Source organism: Triturus cristatus, chromosome 4_1 (assembly GCF_964204655.1).
Source record: "Triturus cristatus chromosome 4_1, aTriCri1.1, whole genome shotgun sequence".
NCBI classification, from domain to species: Eukaryota; Metazoa; Chordata; class Amphibia; order Caudata; family Salamandridae; genus Triturus; species Triturus cristatus.
Genome location: NC_140585.1, coordinates 1311696112 through 1311717734, shown reverse-complemented (window position 1 = coordinate 1311717734; position 21623 = coordinate 1311696112).

The following is a 21623-nucleotide window of genomic DNA, read 5'->3' as shown; positions in this document are numbered from 1 at the left end:
TGACCAATGTAGTAAGCAAAGGAGTCCGTAAGGTATTTCTTGCTCTTTATTTTCTTATTCTGTTCCTTCTTAGAGATTCAGATACAAAAACATATACTGGCAGCCGACACGTGTTTCGTCCAAAGGACTGTTTGAAGGCAAAAAGGTATGGGCAAGTATACCTGGCACCCCAACGTGCCGGTAAAAAATGTGCAGGCGATGATCAGCAACAAACGGCGATAATTATCGCTTAGTGCTCTTAGTGTGAGGATAAATATCGCCGGGTACCGTGGATTTTTATCGCTGAGATAGCGTGCTATTAGCAACGCTTATCTCCTTAGCGATAAAAACTAACGTGAGATTATCGCTGGAAACCCAGCGATAATCTCACGTAGCCATGAATTTAGCCATGATATCCACCTTCCATAGGATATCATAGCTAAGTCAGTCCTGAAGCAGGCGTAAGGAAAGTAGCCATAACAGGGGTTATCACTACTTTTCCTGACGCTATGCTTCATAGCGTGGGGCTTGATGATAGGAGAAATGTCGCTTAGCGACATTTCTCCTGTCATGTTAGGTCAAGAACGCCCACTTTGCATCTCATTAGAGATGCAAAGCTGGGTGTTAGGAATCCCGACGCTAAAGCAAGGTGTCACGCATTAGCGTGGCCTTGCTAATTAGGCGATAAAATTATCGCCGCTTTTCGGCCAAAAACGGCCGCAAAAGCGTCGATAATTTTTTATCGCCAGCTTGTAAATATGCCCCTCAGTCACTTATGGCTCCAACCCAGGATATACTTAACCCTATCTGTATGAAGACTCAGTTAAAGTGTAGAGGTCTGTCCTAGACTGGAGTTTGGCGAGCAATGTTATCATATACATCCTGGCAAGAATGTATGCCCAAATCTGCATTCTTCTTGTTATTGCAATGCCGTAGCACACAGCCCAGACTTGGGTGCAAAACGCCACCAATGTACTGTCAGTACTACCCGTAACATGTAACGGTGCCCGACTGCTTCATAAGCCCTGATAAGCCTGACGAAAAGAGGAACAAGCCTTCGATTGAGCAGGGGGCCTGAGCAAACGTGGCCTCACTTTTACTTTGATGTGGTTCACCAGTGTGAGCTAATCCCTGCACAAAGAGCTCTGGCAGCATTTGCATTATTTTTTTTAAATCTCAGTGAAGTTAAGAAAACATGCCACTTTTAGACAATCCTTCCCCTTCTATTCATAATACTTAAAACACTGAAGCAGTGTTTTGCAAAAATGTGCAAACCACAAACGTGGGCCACTTTCTTTAGGGTGCCTGGGCCAATTTTTCAACTAAATCCAACCCTGACATAGATTTGGTCGGTTGCCGCATTCTGGATGCAAAAGAGAAGCCAGACACAGACCAAGAGCAGCAAGCAACCACGTCCTCTGTGACTTCTGAGTTAGACAAGCAAATGTGGTTGGGACTAGAGAAACCTTAGTATTGGAACAACAACTCTACAAGGGGAAACCTATTGGTACGCAGTCTGAGGGAATAGGTCTTGGAGCCTTATCTCAATGCTTTTGTGACTAGACTGTTCTCGAATACACCAGGTGGATGACAACCTCAGAGCGGAGTACATCTGGCCATAATCCACAGGGAGGGCCCTCAACGTTCAGGCCAGATGCAAAGATCTATAGAGTTACTTCTTACAATCCACTACTTTTCAGTAAAGGAGGAAATTTTAAAGAAGGTCAGGAGCTCAGTGATGTGTCTTACCAGGAATTCACATTCTTTAGGCCCAAGCCACCCTACAGTAAAGAACAGAACTCAGAGAGATCGGTCTATCAGAAACTTCAGTGGGATGGAACCAGCTATGGTTGTACATATTCATTTGGCATCTCCTTTGAGTTGGAAGTCAAGAGATTGACTCTCTTGACCTTCCTTCTCTTGGGCATTCCTGAACCCAAGGACACTACCTGGGACCCTCTGTAGCAGAAGAATGATTCTAGCACATCTTTTAGGAAACGAGACTCGACCGGTTGGAGTTGCCTGAGGGGCGACAACTCTTCATGGCAGAGATCAAGAACCGCTGTAATGTGCATCATATTGGGCATACAAATGGGGGTTTTGAGGCTCCTGCCTGATGCAGGGCTTATTTTTTTATGTCTGCTGTGTCCTCTCATTACAGCTTAGGAGGCTGGGACCTGTGTCTGAAGCTGATGTAGAATGGTGGGCCTATAATGATGCTTTGCTTTGAACAATGACCCTGGGGACAGTAAGAGGGAGTGATGAGTACTTTGGGGCTTTGGGTAGGGCCCGGCGGTGGTTAGCTGAGTTGATCTCTGAATATCTGGGACCAACCATAGATGGCCATGCCAGGGGAAGAGGAGGGGCTCCCTTGCCCCCAACAGGGTTTATGTTCAGGGTGTTGGTCGGCCCGAGTCAAGTTCATGCAGTAGGTTGGCTCCTGTAACCTTTTTCGTACTACTTCTGTTTGTTTTATTTTGGTTATGTTTTCACAAAGCATTGAATGTGAATTTTGTAGTACTCATACATAGATGTTAAATCCATCTACTCCTTCACATACAATACTTCTCATGATTAGCTATCATGGCAACCATTACTACTGGAAATGTTAGAGGCCTTTACTCTCCTAACAAGAAGTTTGGGATTTGGAAGACCAGCAGCCAGATATTATCTGCTTACAGGCAACTCATCTACATACCTGCCAAATCACACGGTGCCACCGTGTGGCACACGATATCGGCTCCCATCATGCGGTAACCTGGCGAGGAGCTGATATCACTCGGTGGAAGGGAAAACGAGCAGAAAACCACTGTAAATAGTGGTTTTCCTGCTCATTTTGTGAGGCTTTGAACTGCTATCATCCATCAAGGGGTGTGAAAACGCCCCAGGACATCGGCACCAGTTCAGCATATTTTTTTTGATTTTGGGAAGAGGGGGCTTGGGGACAGGGTGGGGTTGAAAAGTGCCTCATAGGTACATCTCGGCATGATGCCTTGCCCCTTTCAAGGTCCGTCCCCTCCTCACACAGTGAGATTGTTATGCAATTTGGCAGGTACACAGCTATTCAAAAAGAACCACGCAAAGTTTAGGCATAGGTGTTTTCCTGTTGCTCTTTTTGGCTCTGCAACTACTAAAAGCGGGTGGAAATGATGAGGCATAACCTTCCTTTTGTAGTCTCGGAGACCAGTGTGGATAGGGAGGGCAGACGCTTAATTTTGTTGGACACTTCCAGGACTCTGGTCACATTAGCTACAGTATATACTCCAAATACCTTTCAAAATGCTTACCTCTTACAGTTCATTTCGACCTTGATGGGTTGGCAAAGAAACAGCTCATCCTGCCTGGACACTTTAATGCAGTGTAGGATCCCCAGAGGAACAGGGAGGGGGGACACCAGGAAGAAATTGATTCCCTTTCTAGGGGACAAAAACAAACCCTGGCAGAAATAGGTCTCTGGGATGCTTGCAGGGAGATACTCCCATAAGAAGCTAAATATACATACTATTTGAATGTTCACAGCAATCAATTCACATATCGATTATATCCTGGTTACCACCCCCCTTTGTCAGAAGAACTGGTGTTGCGGATAGGGGCGCTGGAGGTCTTTGATCATGCACCCGTATCTACAGGTTTGGTAGTGTGGGCTAAGGCTTCTCCCGCACATTGGATCTTACACTAATTTCCTGGTGACCCAGTAGTTTGTGGAGAAACTGTCCAATATAATGATGAATATTTTAACCTCAATGAGGGGTCGGAGGTGCCCAAAGGTGTGGTCTTGGATGTCTTTAAGGCAGTGATCAGGGGCACTTGATTACAGCTGATCGCCTGTTCTAGAGTTTCAAAATCTAGAAAAAGAGATACAAGTTTAGGATGGGTAAGGGGAGAGCACCCAACACCACAGAACACACAAAATCAAATTGCACAAAGAGGGGAACTTCACTTGCCATACACTAATAAATCCAATCTTGCCCTTTTACACTTAAGGAAATACTATGTTTCAGGGTATAAACATAGCTGGCTTGGCTGTTACATGGCAGACAAGAAAAGTAATGCGTAATTGATAGACTCAATCCCACTGTCAGTGTTCTGTCCAATGATGTGGCAAGGCTTAAGGAATTGTGCTGTTCTTATCCGGACTAACACTCTTGGAAGGTGTACCTGCCTCAAAGATGTAAAGATTTCCTTGATTACTGGGGATCAAATGGATGCACATGGAGAAAAGGAGGGTGCATAATACGTGAGGACGTGTTTGGGGCCTCCACGCCTGAGATGTTCCTACAATGCAAGACTAGCATTGGTCTCTCGGTAGGAAAGTAGAATCTACTTCTATGGTTACTAGGCCTGGGCAAAAATTTCGTTCCGTTCGCTGAAATTGCGATAATTTGACATTTTCGTGTTCCGCGGAGAGCGCGAAAACGTCAAAATTTCCGCTTTCCGCAGCTTGGCGATAATTTGTTTCTTGCTCGCGCTGTAAAATAATACATTCTCGCGCGCGCGTGATCGCCTTACCTGAATCCCTGCGTTCGCCGACAAGTTTTCTTGATCCGGTCGCGTTCTCCATGAGATGTTGGATTGTTTTTAGCCATTTGCGCTGTCTCGTGACAGTTCGCGCCCGCAGTGACGTCATGCGTCACGCGATCACGTCTTTCTTCTCGCGATCATGCACCGCGAGACAACTCAAAACAAGATGGCCGCGCCCGCGAGCAACCACATGGGTAAGTTGGCGACCCGCAACCATGCAGAAAATCTCGCGAACATGCGGGAAAAAAAATTCCGCATCTTCGCGATATTTCCGCTTGTTTGCGATAATTTTAAAAATTTTCGCGATAATTTGCGAAAGTGGATTTCGCAAATTCCGCCCACCCCTAATGGTTACCCCCACTTTTTGCTTGATGTGATGCTGTTTTTGACTAGTCTGACTAGGATCCTGCTATTTAGGACCCCAGTTTATCTGCATTCTCCCTAAGTTGTCGTGTTCAGTGTAGGAAGTTAGGATCTGACTGCCTGGTATTTTGCTGGTTTTTGACTAGTCTGACTGGCATACTGCTAATCAGGACCCCAGTCTATTTGCTTGCTCCCTTAAATTGCCATGCATGTACTTTGGTACACTCCAGATTGGATACTGGGGTACCCTTATCAGTCTCTAGTATATGGTACCCATGCTCCCAGGGCATAGGTACGCCAGAGGCCTCCCATGGGCTGAAGCATGTATTATGCCACCCATGAAATGCCATGCAAAATTGAACTCTAGGTGTGCTACTGCAGCCTGTGTAAGCTGGTGCTTGTACCACTAACTTTAGATATAGGTTCACTATATCTATTGGTCACTACACTTAAAGCTTATGTCACCCCTATCGCAGGCCTTAACAATTCTGAAGGCAGGGTGCTGGGTTTTATGTAAGAGGGTGCCCCTGGACGAGCAGAGCCTCTCTGGAGCCTTCAGAAACCATTCACCGGGGTTGTCTGCGACTCAGCCAGACATATAGGTAGAGGTGCATTATAACCTCGTGGTAAATGCTATCGCAAAAACGGCTGCATTAACACATATCTTGTTTGGTAGCAAACACCTTGGAATCATACCTCCACATGAGTAACTGGTGTGGGAGGTATGATTCCACCCTTCTAGAGCGAGCTTTGTGGGGTCACTGGTCTAACCGCTGCCAGCCTTCTCACCCCCGACAGCACAAAATGGATACTGCTGACCAGAGACACATTTCTACCCTCCTGCTGCTGAGCCCAGCATGAGCAGAAGAAGGCAGCACAATAGGCATCTTGTCACAGGGAGTTGTGACCACCTCCTAGGCAGGATTTAGTGTATTTGGGCTGGGTAGGTGCACTCTGAGAGTGTCTGAAAGTCTGCACTTTCAGCACATTTGGTGTGCCTGTGCATAGTCCATCTCAAACCAGTTCTGGTGCGAAACTGGACAAAGGACATGGGTGTAGCAACCCCTCTGTCCTGCCCCTCTCTTAGGAGGTTCCCCTGAATCTGTCTAACCCTCTCCCGTGGGTACAAAAGGGCTTACCTGGTTGTATGACTTTAGATTTTAGGTGGACAAGATTCTACAAAAAGAAACCACTGACTTTCGACCATCTGGACACTATGGACTTCGCTGGAACACGACTGGGCTCGACATCATCCCCTTTCCAACCGAAGCTTAGTTTGTGCATTGCTCCATACAGGTTCAGTGCAGGACCTGTGGTGCACTTAAGACAACTGAAGAATCTCCCTTGGAGTGAAGGAGTCACTCCTCTGCAAACGCAGGCACCTAACCGCAACTGACCGGTCTGCTGCTCCTGAGCTCCTGCAGATTCCAAAGATGTCAGCAACACAGGAGGTGGGTTTTCAAACGTCCCTGCAGTCCAGCTGCCCTCTCAGCAAGCTTTAGGCTAGTATCCCTCGTAGGGACTGCATAACCCGAACCCCTGTGCACCAAGTCCAATTGCAAGTGCATATGCTTGTTGACAATTCCCGAGCTTGTGCTTTGGACTCTGTGTAGTTCTGACCCTGAGCAGTATTTACACCAAAGAACTCCGGCCTCCTCACACAGAGTGCTCCGTGGGCTGGTACTTTGCAATCTTGCATGGTGTCCCCTCGCGACTCCTGGTCATTCGGCCTTTGGGTCCTCCTGAGGGCCATCTTGATTTCTGTTGAGCTTTCCTGGTTGCTCCAGACATGCCCAGACTCTCCATTGCTTGGAGAGTCCCCTGGACTTTGCTGGTCCACACCGTAACCTGCTTGACCTTCCTGCGTGGGTTGCTTTTGCCAAGGCTTGTTGGTGCTCCCGCCGGACACCGACCCCTCAGCACTCGACATCCTTTGTGGGAAAGCTCACCTGTGGCTCCTGGTTGCCCTCGACATCTGCTGGTCCTCGTGGCTGCAGAGTTAAGCATCCCTTCTTCGCATCGGAAGCACCCGACACCAGTGGGCATACATCTCTCGAGTCCCTGGTCACTCTGAAGTGACCATGACTCTGTCCCCTCTGCTTTCAGGTTCCATCCTTCCAGAATCCAGGCTTGGATTCCACTGGACACTTTTTGCCTTCACAGCAGCAGCACTTCTTTGCAGCTCTCCATCAAGAACGACGGCAGTTTCCGACCCCACTTCAGACCTATGCACCTGGCTTTCCTAGGATAGGTAACTCTGGTACTACGGTATCCATGGGCGGGGTGGCTCTTCAAACTCTTAAGTTCCAAGGGGTCCACACAAAGTCCTCAAAGAAGGGTCCTTAAACTTTAAAAGTGTAACCGCATCTTCCCTATAGAATTGTACGGAGCCCTTGGTCATGTTCCCACACTGCACCCGTCCTCCGTGGGGTCCCTATTTACTCACCTTGGGGGGTTCCTTGAGGTCCCAGCGATTCTACGTGTTCCAGACCATGTCTTGATCCAAGTCGTGATTGTTATACCAGTATTTTAGTATATGGTTTGGTCTCCCCCTGGAGTCCACTGTGTATAGTGCTACTTACAACTATTCTAGAGATTATGTATTGTGTGCTTTGTGTTCTATCCTCGTGTAGAAGATAGTACAGAGTGTTATATTAATAAATACATATTTTTATATAACTACAGTGTGGGTCTCCTTCATTTAGTCATTCAGGAGGTGATGTTGAGGTAAAGCAAGTTGCTTTACATTCCCTCAAGATTAAGCCTGAAGGCTGCTCTCCACAGATACCACTAGGATAGCTTTCTGAAGGTTATCTTTGACCTCATATATCATAAGGATCGTTTGGACTGGTACAAGGTGTCCACTTTAATTAGTGGACAGCATATACCAGGCCAAATTCCCACATTCAGTACTTAAGTACATCCCAGATTGGATACTGTGGTACCCTTATACGTCCCTAGTATTTGGTGCCCATGTACCCGGGGCATAAGTACCATAGAGGCCTTCTATGGGCTGAAGAATGTATTATGCCATCCATGAGAGACCATTCAAAATGGAACCACAGGCCTGCAATTGCAGCCTGTGTAGGTTGGTGCTTGCACCATTTACTAAAGATATAGGTTTACTATATCTAAGGGTCACTGCACATAAAACCTATAAGTCACCCCTATAGCAGGCCTTTGCAATCCTGAAGGCAGGGTATTTAGTTCTAAGCAAGAGGGTGTCCCTGCATGAGCCGGACACCCCTGGAGCCTACGGAGTCCATTCTCCTGGGTTGTAAGTGAGGCAGCCATATGCTATATAGAGGGGCACCTCGTAATCGCACGATGACCATCTTGAAAAAAGCTGCAACAAATCCTATCATGTTTGGTAAACAATGTGGGAGGTATGATTCCAAACACTGGAAGAGCCCTCCGTTAGGCTCTCAGTGTCCCCGGTACCAGCCTTCTAGTCCCGGACAGCATAAAATGGTTGCTGATGACCAGAGACACATTTCTGCCCTCCTGCTGCTGAGTCAAGCTCAAGCAGAGGAAGGTAGAACAATATGCATCCTGTCACAGGGAGATGTGACCACCTCCCAGACAGGATTTAGTGTATTAGGCTGGGTGGGTGCGCTTGCTAACGTCAGAAAGTCTGCATGAGGGGCACATTTGGTATTCCCATGCATAGTACAGTTCAAACCAGTCCAGGGAGCTGTTGGCTCCCACTCTTGCACAAAATTGGATAAACGACGTGGGAGTAACCTTCCCCCTGTCTAGATCCTGCCTTGGGAGGGTCCCCTGAATCTTCCAAACACTTTTGTTGGGGTATCTAAGGGCATATCTGGGTGTAGGTCTTCAGATTCACCTTGGGATAAGATTCAGATCAGACACCATTGCACTTTTCCCGTCTGGGCACTTTGGACTTTGCTGGACTTCGTTTTGACCTGACTTTGTCTCCCTGCAACGTCTGTGCCTGTGCGTCATACAGGAACCTTCCAGGGCCTGGGAAGCATCAAAGACACCTGAAGTAATCTCCCTAGGAGTGAAGGAGTCACTCCCCTACATTCGCAGGCACCACAACTAAGTTGACCGGTCAGCAGTTCCTGAGCTCCTGCAGACTCTGTGGGCTCTGCAACACAGGAGGTGGTTTTCCACAGTTCCTGAGGCCTGCCCAGCCCTCTCACCAAGTTTGAGGCCAGTATCCCTTGTGGGGTTGCAATATCCGAACCCCTGTTCACCGCATCTACTTTGCACTTGCAAAGGCTTGTTGGCTTCTTTGCAAGAATATCTTCAGGCTCCAAGTAGCCCCCACAATGAGCACCTCCAATGACCAGAATGTTCAGCCACACCTCATTGTGTGCACCGTGGCCTGCATCTCTTGGCGAGCTGCTTGAGGTCCTCTCGCGACTCCAGTGCCTCCGGCCTGTGGGTCCACTTGAGGGTCACACTCGTTACTTTTGGGGTCCCCTGATTGCTAGGAGTCTGCCCTGACTCCCCTGCTTGTGGTGAGTCCCCTGGACCCTGCTGGTCCCATCTTTGTACCTTCTTGACTTCTGCTTGGGGTTGCATTTGCCAGAGTTTGTTGGTGCTCCTGCCGGACACCGACCCCTCAGCACTCAACATCCTTTGTGGGGCACCTTGTTTCCAGGTCCTGGTCATCCTCAGCATCTCCTGGTACTCGGAACTGCAGAGTCAAGGTCATCGACATCTTCCCTGAAGGACCCGACATTGGAGGGCGTTCGTCTTCCAAGTCTCCTGGTCACCCCTGAGTGACATAGTCTCTGTCCACTCAGCTTTCAGGTACTCTTCTTCAAGAATCCACATTTGAATTCCTATGGACACTTTCTCCTCTTCCAGCAGTGGCACTTTCCTGAATTCCTCCATTGGGTTCAACATCGGTTTCCGACGCAACTTCACACCTTTGCACCTGGCTTCCCTGGGATAGGTAACTTGGGTACCACGGTGCTCTCCAACCTTATGTCTTCCACTGGGTTTCTTCAGGGTCCACTGGGAAGGGTCCCTAATCCTTAAAAATCCAACTGCGACTTGCACATAAACTTGTATGGAGCAAGCAGTCATGTTCACACACTGCACACGCTCTCCATGGGGTCCCATTCTACTAACCTTGTGTGGTTCTGTGGGTCCCCAGAAATTCTACGCCCTCTCCATATCGTCCTGACTCGAGTTGTCGTTCTTATACCACTTTCTTAGTATATGGTTTGATCCTCCCGGGGCCTACAGTGTATTTTGTGCAATTTACTGTGTTACTTTGCTAAAGTATTGTGTGCATTGCGTTTATCTCTCTGTTAGAGATACTGGAACATACTATAGAGTATTATATTATAATTACATATTTTTATAAATACATGGTGTGATTCTTTTCATTTAATTTATACTATAAGATTGTATTCTGGTAAAACAAGCTGCTTTACAGTCTTTCAAGACTAAGCCTGAAGGCTGCTTTCCACAGCTACCACTTGGACAGCGTTCTAATGTTGTCTAAGACCTGCTAAATCACGGTAAGGTTTGTCTGGACTGGTGCAAGGTGCCCACTAACATTAGTGGACATCATATACCAGGCGAGCCTCTCACACTCTCTAAAAGCGATTGTTTACAAATGTGCACCTCTGGCATTGGACTACTAACCTGAATATTTGGCAGGAAGCAACACGTAATGAAACCACATTAGATGCTTTGTTCTTCAAACTAGTGGGCTCTAGAGGTACTGCTTCTATCTTATATCAAGTTTTGCTTGCTCTATATCTCCCCAGACTTAATGCCATAATAAGGAATGGAAACTTGCAATGGATATTCAGATATCATAAAAGCAGTGGGAGCAGCTATGTAGGGATATCCACTCTTCATCTAAATCTGTGGCAAGGACGGAGATTAATTATAAAGCTTGATTAGGGTGGCATATTGCCTCTTCCCGCTTGCTCAGAATGCTCCTGAACATTAATCCCAACTGCTGGTGGTTGTAGAATCAGATTGGGTGGTGTTCATATCAGGTTTAAATGCCCTTGAGTCTGCCCCTTTTGGGAAGGGGTAGTGACCTTGTTGAAGAGGATTCTGGGCTACCTAATACCATTTGTGCCGGAGGTCCAGGTGCATGGTCTGAAGCCCTGCTTTAGAAATGATGTCTAAAAATGACTCACACATGGTTGTACTGCGCTTGGGGGCAGCCAAGCTAGCCATAGCTTTTTATTACAAAAAGACCAATAATTTGCCACTTTCTCAGTGCTATTACTGGCTCTTGTCAATTCTGGCCATGGAACAATTAACTAACCCTGGGCGTAGTTCGCGAAGTAGCACTACGCGAAGCTACGCAAAGTGCACTTCGCACTATGCGAGCTACGCGTAGCACTTCGCGAACTGCGTAGTACCCTGTTCGCACTGTGCAAGATGTCGTTTTCAATGATTGCACAGTCCAGACAAGCAACCGGCACTGTGCAATCATTGAAAACGGCATCTTGCACAGTGCGAGCTGTAGTTTTCTGCCACTCAAGTAGATTTTTACTCGAGCGGCAGCTTTCTCAATACGGACTGGTAGTTTCTCATCGCGAGCGGTCGCGAGCATACGCGACCACTCGCAATGAGAAACCTGACCTCCTCGCGTTGAGAATCTCGCCGGGAGGTTTATTTTCCACGCTGGCGATCGCCAACTTGATGTTGCTGATCGCGAACGAGGAAAAAGTCTCGCCGTGATGTCATTTTGCTTGCTCGCGGTCGCCAACTTGACATTGAGGACCGTGAGCAAGCAAAAGATGACCGCTTTACTACGCAACACTACGCTACGCGTGTTCGCACTGTGCTACGTGCAATTCGCGTAGTGCGAAGTAGCGCAAACTTCGCAAACTACGCAAGCGTAGCGTAGTGCTTTGCCCAGGCTTACAATTAACTAGCATTATGAAGACATCCCGCAATGTTTTGTAGTCAAATCAACATCGTTGTACAATGCAATGTGTAAAGGTATCCCAAGTGCTATGCTTCATCCTAGATGGAGAGCCTTAAACTTGTCTGATTAAGGGTAGGGAAGAAGCCCTCTTATTTGAAAGAGACAAATGAGTATGGCACTCAAGACAAGGATTGTGGGAAGTGGTTCACTAAATGGACATTTTAATGTACTGTGACAGGTGATGTAGGTAGTTGGCACATGCATTTCCCTGTGGGGGTTGGGATGGGTGTTGAGGGGTTCTGTTTGTTTGTTTGAATGTTAATATAACACATTTTCTTTTCCAACTCATGCCATTCTTTGTATATTGTCACCGGTATGTAATGCCTCGAAGACAGGTACTGACACTTCATTTGGATTCTTGTGGCTGGATGTAACGTTTTGTAAACACTAAATACTTAATAAAGGGATGTACAAAAACTGAATATCAATGAGTTTTTAAAAAAATCTACCAAATAATAATGTCTGGACCTTTACAGAATGTTAAAACATGAACAGATGGCCGGTATTTTTCTGCAGGAAAGATGACAACCCTACATTTGGTCATGTAGTTAGGAGAGAGTGGGAACTTCTGCAATGGATGACCAATTTCAAGGAAGGGGTCAGCTGGTGCACTGGTACTGCTTCAAGTAGGACACTGTAGCCCTTTTGGAGCTGACTACAGGAGTTTGGATATCAAGCTCCAGGACACTGAGCAACGAGTACTGAGCAGCCAGGGTTAATTCTACTCACAGCTAAGGATCTAGTGAGTCAGGGAACAGGAGGCACTTATGGGTATAGGGAGCACATTTTCAGTGGTCCTCCTGAGGGTGAGGATCCAGGAAGGGAGCTAGGACTAAAAAACAGCAGTGGCTGTTGGTGCAGGTAAGCAGCGGTGAATCGGGGCGAGGCAAGGAGATGTCGACAAACAACGCAATAGGATTTATTTATTTAATTTGCCCTATTCCATTGTCTGTTGACATTCCCCCTGCCCCACCACACGGCCGCACCACACTTACCTGCACCAGTCGCTGCTGGAAAACCAGAGGAACATGCAGAGTCACATGGTGTAGATGGGGGAGAGAGTGTGGAATGAATAAGTCTTGTGCATTCTGTAGGTGAAAGAGATGAGGTACATGAACGTAATTGGTGGAGTGAGAATGTGTTTAAAATCCATAGTCCAATTTTACCAGGCCAGTCCAGCCCTGCCAAGTTCCCCAGATCCATGTGTGATGTAGTGCCAAAGTCAAGGTATTTCCTTTAAATACTGGGACTTGTAGGGGCTTATTTGCAAGCCCCTTGCGCCGCCAGTGTGTCACTTTTTTGACACACCGGTGTGGCATTTAGCTGCATATTTACAAGGACAGGAAAAGCCACCTTGCATAAAAGAGGCATTCCATGGGTGTAGCTATGGGTGTTCCCATGCAACACCCATGGAACCTGACACATTTCCAAATTTCCGAAAAATATCAAACCTGGAAATGCGTCTGAAAGCTAGAGGCGTAGGAAGGGGCAACGAGGAAAATGCATTCATTTCTCCTCATTTTTTCCCTCTTTCTATGGGTGCTGTATTCTGCAGCACACATAGAAAGCAGGAAATCACCTCGGGTGATTGTTTATGTGCATGAGGGTGTTCCTTCCTGCACACAAAGAATCATTACAAAAATGACGTATTGCAAGTTCTATGCGTGCTAGTGCAGCACACATATGAGTTGAAAAACACAATTTCAGATTGTTTATGTGCAGGAAGGGACACCTTCCTGCATATACACTACCATCCCCTTGACGCAGGAATCCTTGCACCACAGTGCAAAAGTGCCTGCCTGGGCACACCCGGCTCACTTAGGGTATGCCTAGACGTAGGTTCCGTGCTCTCCATGCCACTGGAGTCAAGCTATTCTGGCTGATGAGTCGTGAAACCCCGAAACTGGCCCTAGGATGCTTATTTCCGGTCCAGGGAGGACCCGGCTTGGCAGTTCGGGTTGGACTGTTCCCATGAGGCACAGGCTCAAGACTGATTTGCATATGGCCAGGTCTAAACTGGGGTGGCATGGTGAGCAAAAGAATGATGGATTTAACCCAGATCTCTTGACTCGGGGTGAATGTTTTGATTTGTTCTGCATTCCGTCCATCAATTGTGTATCTTTTGCTTTCTCGCCCTAAGTGTGCCAGGTATGCCCAGATGTGGGTCCTGGGCTCACTGTGCCACTGGAATCAAGCTATCCTGGCTGAAGAGGGTCGAAACCCCGAAACCGGTCCTAGGATGCTTGTTTCCGGTCCAGGGAGGACCTGGCTTGTTGGCAGTTCGGGCTGGACTGTTCCCATGAGGCACAGGGTCAAGACTGATTTGCCTATGGCCAGGTCTAAACTGGGGTGGCATTATGAGCAAAAGAATGATGGATTTAACCCAGATCTCTTGACTGGGGGTGAATGTTTTGATTTGTTCTGCATTCCGTCCATCAATTGTGTGTCTTTTGCATGTCTGTCAGTGAGGCAGCCACTGCAATCATGGCAATGCCGACCAGTACTGACGCTGAATTGGAATTGACACTTTCACAAAGAAGTACACAATCATATCAAGAAACAGAGCAAAGTAGACAGCAACCACAGCCAGCAATAGTTATTTTTCCTGATTTTGGAGCAGAACTATAGTTTGGGCTTCCTTCCAAGCAAGAACCTCCTCTTTTAGAACCATTGGCTCCCATATCTCCAGAAAGGAATAGGGAAGGTACCACTCCACCATCTTTTCTAAGCACCCCTTCTGATGATGATGAAAGGGACATGGAGTGGACCCCAGCAGAGTCCAGGAGAGGCAAGGGAAAAGAAAAGTTCCTGAAAGAATTAGACTAATGGAAGGGTATGATGAGGGGGATAGTGATGATGAGGCAGCCATTGTGGGAGGTGACACAGAGGAGTCTGATATTGCTATTCAACCTGCTCCAAGGGATGTGACACAGGTAGCACCACCAGCTCCTGTATTTGCACAGTCCCAGCTAAGACATGTACCAAACCCTACCTCAGGAGAAACAGAGAGGTAATCGACAACACGCTTATCTACCTCCAGTTCTTCTTCAAGCGATGGCAGTGGCACAATAAAAAAGTACTTCTCCCAGTTTATGACATTTTTAAGGTTAGCAAATAGGGGTATGATATTGCAGCATTGCGCATTTGCCACACAAATGTTCTTCGAGGTAAGTGTTGTACAAATTATGGTACTGGAGGCCAAACGACCCATATGAAAAAACACCACACAATCAAGTGGGAGGAGCGCCTTAAAATAATTGATGGATATGGTTGTGTTGGTAAGGAGAGCCGAAAACATCCACTAAAAGTTCAATCATGGTGGGAGTTGATGATGAGGAAGAGGAGGGTGACATCTTCATGAAAAGCAGCCGTCCCCAGCTGTGTGCTAGCAGCATCACCCACTTCATTGACTTCAAATTGCACCAGGACTCGGAGTGAGATGGAGACACCACTGCATACAGTGACTGCCCCACAACAATGCACATTGAGAGTACCACCACCATCTAGTTCTTGAAAACATCAGTGTCAGTAACCACAAAAAAGAAGAAAATCCAGCCTACTATTACGGGCATGTTTAGGCAGGAGGGGGCCTACGAGCAGTACCACCCAACTGCATGTTTGCACTGGACCTCCTCCCTTTTTCTTTTGTGTAAGTAGTGGGATTCTTAAAATGTGTTGCACTCATCTGCCCAAAACAGAAGGCATCAAGTCAGACATATTTTGCCAGAGTTGCTATTCCAGCACTGCATCCCGATTTGCTGGAGTTGGTTGGACAAGCTTTGCAGCAAGGTGTTGTTCACAATATCCACCTGATGACAGACATGCGGACCAGTTGTAAGGCGACTGATTACATGTGCATCACTGCACACTGGATCTTCTTTGCTGGGGTATAGGAAAAAAATATTTGCTGGTCTTGTCCCTCAAGAAAGTTTTAAGAGTGTTTGGCAGCATGGAACATTGGCCATGTTCACCATGGAGAAATCGCATATATCTTGGAAGAATTTAACAGCGAAGTGTAAGAATGTTTGAGATCCAGAGGTCTCAGAATTTTATTTTTTGCCACAGACAATAGCAGTAGCATAGTCAAGGCCATGTCAGACGTAGGATATTTCAGGGTCCTGTGTTTCACCCATTGCATCAACCTAGTGTTGCAAGACTTTTTAAAAAAAAGAAGACATGGTCAGCAACATACTGACTACCTGCAGAAGAATCTTCACTCATTTCAGTCATTATTTTAGAGCCAGGAAGCATTTGCAAATTATCCAGCATACTAATAGAGCACCAGTAAAAGCCCTGAAACAGGAGGTGCCAACACATTGGAATTCGACCTATTACATGTTGCAACATCTGTTTGTGCAGTACAAACAGATCAATGACTATGTCATTCTATGAGGAGGGGATGCAGGTGGGGTAGCTATGACCATGGATGTGGACAAACTGGGCCTAGTCCAATGCCTGACACAGAGGCTACTCCCTTTTGAGGTTTTCAAACGGGAAGTTAGCAAGGAGGACAGTAAGATGGGCTAAGCTATCCCATTGTTGAATCTGTTACAGGACCAAGTAAAGAAGTTTTATAAAAGGTTCACCCACACCGGTGTGAATACAAACACAGAAGAGAATGCCTTGGCTGAGAGCTTGATCCTTCACTTGTAATAAAAGGATGCAACATGACAACATCACGTCCAATGAGTACATCTGTGCCACACAACGTGATCCACTGTACAAAATACAAAAAAAATCTGCCCACTTTCATTGCTTTTTCTGGAGGCGATGTTTCAAAATGCAAGAGCAGGGTTGTTGAGAAAGCAGGAGACCTGGAAAAAGAACGGCTGGAACTAAGAGTCCCATCCTGCAGTTCTGGGGTACCTCCTTCAACTTACAGACATACCAGATACCACTTATCTCTCAGCAATGAGACAAGACACAGCAATGAGACAAGACAGGTCACCCACCCCTCTCCCCAGGCAAACTGATCCAACCACCAATGTCCATATATCTGGTCCCAACTCCCTTCCCCTCCACTCTTAACAACAAGTCCCTCCCACCAAAACAAAAAGTTTAAAAAAGCACTAGAAGAGGGCATTCTGTATTTGGGTCAAGAGCTGACCGAGGCTCAGCTCCATCGTGGTGAGCCATCTTTCTATAGTATCCAGCCACTGCAGGATGTGCTGCAGCAATGGCCTGCTTTTGTCAGAGGGTGAGTTGGCGGCAGCAGTTGCTACCAACTGGCGGCAGGAGAGATGGGATGATAGAGAGGCTGAGGGAGCTAGGATTTACTGTGGCCCTGCTGAGACTGAGAGGCAGCTTCTGCCTCTTCTTCCTCCAGGGACACCAGCCGCCGGTATTCCTGCTGGATACGTTCCAGCCTCTGCCCTCACAGATGGGCCACTATCTCCTGCCTGTTGGTGTTGAGTGCTACGGGTGGGCCAGCAGAAGTAGCTATATTGAGAAAAACACATAGTAAAAAGACAAATTGTAAATAATGCTCTGTACAAACAAGTGTTTGAAATTAGTGAGTGGCACAGTAGCAGTACATTGCTGGTCCCCTAGGGCCATTGGAATTTGATGTGATTTTAATTAGGAGAGTCACATCCGTGGCCAATTTTATGTTTTAACCACACATGTCTTGCATAAAAAGCACTAACTTCTTCTAAAGGCTTTACAAGTAACTAAACAGGCACTTTACAGGGATAATAAATTATCTCTCATTAATGAGTAAGGAATTATGCACTATGGAGTACAAGTTGCTAGTCAGCACATCGGGTATTTTGATACCGTCTGCAGCTGTGGCAACTGTAGTTGGCAATTATCTATTTTTAATTCCAATGGCCTAGCTCTTCTCCAAACTTATTTCTCTTTCTACCATGACTCCAAAGAGTCAGATGAATAATAAATGAGATACTACATCACACACCTCACATATGTAATGTGGATATTATTATCCTGTCTGACGTAAGTAGAAAAACAATGCACTGCACTACGTGGAAAGGAACAGGCTATATAGATTGTATTTGTCACTTTTCTCACAGTGAATCCCATATTCCCAACTTTGCATCAATCATACACTTACACTCACTTTACTCACTGACCTCACCCACCACTGCATATTATTTCTGACAAATTAATTTGTGGGCAGTAAGGAAAGGAAACTTGACTTACTCTACCGCAGGGTACGGTAGGGTAGAGAAATTAGGCATGTATGGTAGGGCTTTTCATTCAGAATGTAGGGGTCAATACACTGATCATCGATTCTCATCTGTGGCTTATTCTGTCACAGTACTAGTCAACAGAAGTCAAAAGGGAAAAATCTGAGGCATAAAATAAATCTGTTATGGGAAACCATGAAATATATTTTGGAATCACTTTACATGGCTATGAAATCAAATGTGGCACATGAAAGAATGGATTTCTCAATATTTTGGTAGGCTGTGTTGGAAGAACTTCGGAAATAATAAAGGAGTTAAGTACTAAGAGGAGACTAAGCAGGTGAGGGGCAACACACCTTGTGTGTTCTGTTTGCAATGCATTGAAAACTTTGTAAATGCTACATTAACAGAAGCAGACAAACATTGCACAGCCAACACTGCAGCCCTAATTGTACCATATTACACTTTCTTAGGTGGTAAAAAGCCAATAGCTGGGATTAGGAGTAATCAATGGTGGTGGGATGCATCTGCCTTGCTCAACAAATACAGTGTGTCAAGGCAGTAGAACAAAAATGTAAATAAATATCCACCACCTTGAACCATAAAAAATCTAAATTTCTAAATATAGATTTAGATTTTTAGATATAAGCTTTACTTTCTCTCATACCTCTTGCCTTCTGTTCTTTCACATTTCCCTCAAGCCATCGATGCTCATTATGTGATCTTTTAGTGAGTTGCAGACAGAAGAGGCCAGAATAACTCAACCACTGCTGCAGCTGGTAAAGCTGGGGGGTTCACTGTCACGAGTTGACGACGCCCTGGTACTAGCTAGTGAGTATTATAGTATTTGTCAATAAGCAAGCAAATGTGTGACTTACCAGTGCCTGTCCCTGCTGCCACTTCTCCCCCTCTAACTGAGTCTCGTGCAGTGGCACTACTTGAGCCAGCATCAATGGTGGTCTGTTTGACAAGAATAACATATTATACATGATATTTTAGATGCCAGATATACCTCCCCTTAATTTTTTCAATCCAAAAAATACACCTGCAATACATCACTACAGTTTGGTTAGCACTGCAGCATCTTCTAACACAAATGTTACACTGGGCAGTTGTTTGGTTAACAGTGTTAGACAGGCCTGGGGTGGAACACTGGTTAATATAAGACATGTGGTGTTGGCTGGCAAATGCAATGGGAGTAGAACTTCATTCCTTTTTTCTGCCATGCTGCACTGTCCTGGGAAACTGCTGGTTTACTGTATAAATACATGGGGAGGGGTCCATGACCATAGCGACTCTCTACTGAACTCAACTGTTTGAGCATGGGCAGGAAAAAGAAAGCCTTGTAAAAAAAAAAAAACATGGTGAATATTATTCATAATTCTAGCTTACTTCAACCTGCAATCTTCAGGGTAGATGGAAGAGTACCAAAAATGAGTTCTTCTTAGTCTTACACTTACAGTGCCTCAAGATATATAGAAGAGAGGAAAATATTACCAACAAAGCAGAAGATAAGTGAACTAGAGAGCAGAAAAAGTCAGCTACCAAAAAATAAAAACATGTATCATAAGGAAAAAAGCGAATACAGCGTTAACGGGAATGAAACAAAAATGTAATCCATTTTGCTTTGCATGAGTGGGTTTGTATCCTGTTCCCATTGCCACATGGAAGGATGACAGCAGGCAGGGGTGCCAGAGCAAATTTCTTTCCCACTAGCAACATCAGCCTCTAGGCTGCAAATCCCATCCTAGAACCCTTCACCAACATTCCAATACCCCAACATTCTACTCTAAGCCTACAACAATCAGAAAACCCAAAATTAGAGAAATTATAAATAATAGGCCTTATTAGGCTAAGCAGAGCCCTCAGCAGTGGCACTGGTGGTCGAAGCCTCCTACCCTGCTCTACCTGGAGCTATCTCAGTGACGTGTCTCTTCTTGTCCTTGGGTACTGATGTAAGAAATTAAGAAGATAAAAAAAATTGATTAGTGCTTCAGTTAATCTCCATAAAATTATTATGACAGGCATACGCTGTCACAATGTAATTCTCCAGTGCAGATCGCCTATAGTTCTAGTTTCAAGTCTATAGACTATTGTTTAGTTGCCTTTACTAGTCCTAAAATCCCTATTCCAAATTTCCTTAACAAAAACTACATTTAGAACTAATGCTTTACAATGAATGATCTTTGATTCTATTCTTGTTTCACAACCCCTTGATTGACGAACTCAGTATCCCTTTTTTGCAATGCATAGATGCATTCTACACATCACTATGAAATAGCTTGGAACTGCATGAGCCACATAAACAAAGTCACAGAGAGAACGCTACTCACTGATATCACTGATTCACCATGGTGACAGAAGTACAGTTTGCAATGGCTTCTTAATCAGCCAAAGCGAGAAACAATGATGAGTACAATTAGGTAGCGCTGAGCACCTGCCTAGCAGAAACTAGAAACTGGATCACATAATAATATTCCAACATAAACTAAACGTAATTTACCACTGAGTGTGAGCAGCATACAATTCAGATGTTTTAAAACATTGTTGAACACAAACACAAAAAATAATTAATACTCACCAAGCCCTGGAATCTCAACGTTCCCTGTCCAAGATATCTGCCAGAAGTGCGTCAGCTGCTGGAAGGTGCACCAACCTGTCTGGTGCAGCACACCTTCTTGCACACCCCCCCAATGCAGCTGACGCTCCTGCAGGGCTATCCACTGCCATGCCTGCAGCCAACATGGAGGGGAGGTGGTGCTGCGCAAAAAAAGCTAGTGCTGCCACCTCCTCCACGCGGAAGATTGCCCGGGGCTGCACACCAGGGTGACAGCACCGCCCGCAAGGTTGACGACCCTCTGCGATGGTGCTGGGTGGGGTAAAGAAAGATGAGAAAAGAAGGAAAAGGAAGGAAAGGAAGGAAGAAATAAAGATGAAAGGAGAAAAATAAACAAAAAGTCCCAAAAAACAACCAATTTTTAAAACAAATATAAAATACATAAACACAAAGGCCCCGTTGGGGCAGCTGTGCGCTTTATAAAATACACAAAATAAAAATAAAATAAATAAGAAAAAATGAAGGGTCGATAAATTTGATGGGGGAGGATTAAAGAGATAAAAGAGGGAGTGAAAATTAGGCACAGCACCATGACAGCGTAGAAAAACAAGATGGCCACACCCAAGCAAACCGCATTGAGTTTCGCACACAACCATGTGCACCAGCAAACTCTGCCCACCTGCGGACTCCCCGTAGTGCAGGGGAGATTTTTAGCCTCTTTGCAGAGTTCTGCGTAGCTAAACTGCGCAAATTCAGCACGGTCCTAGAAAGTAAATGGAGAACACCTAGTGGTGTGTAAGCTCATGAGTGGCGTCCACTTGTGTAATCCCCCTCAAGCCAAGTATTCTTAACTTTGGGATGTTAATGTGGTCTTACATTTTTTGAAGAGTTATCTGGAGAATAAGTATCTTTCTGGCAAGCAGCTGTCCAGCAAGCTTACTATGCTTCTTTGTGTATTATCTTGTAAGAGAGTATCTGATGTCCATGCCTTAGATCTCTTGGGCAGGGTTATCTCCACTGACGGCGTTTCCTTGTTGATTTCTAGACAAACTAAGTGTAATACTAGAACAGTGTCTTACCCGGTGTTCCGTATTAATGCAAACTTGTGCATGATGCAATG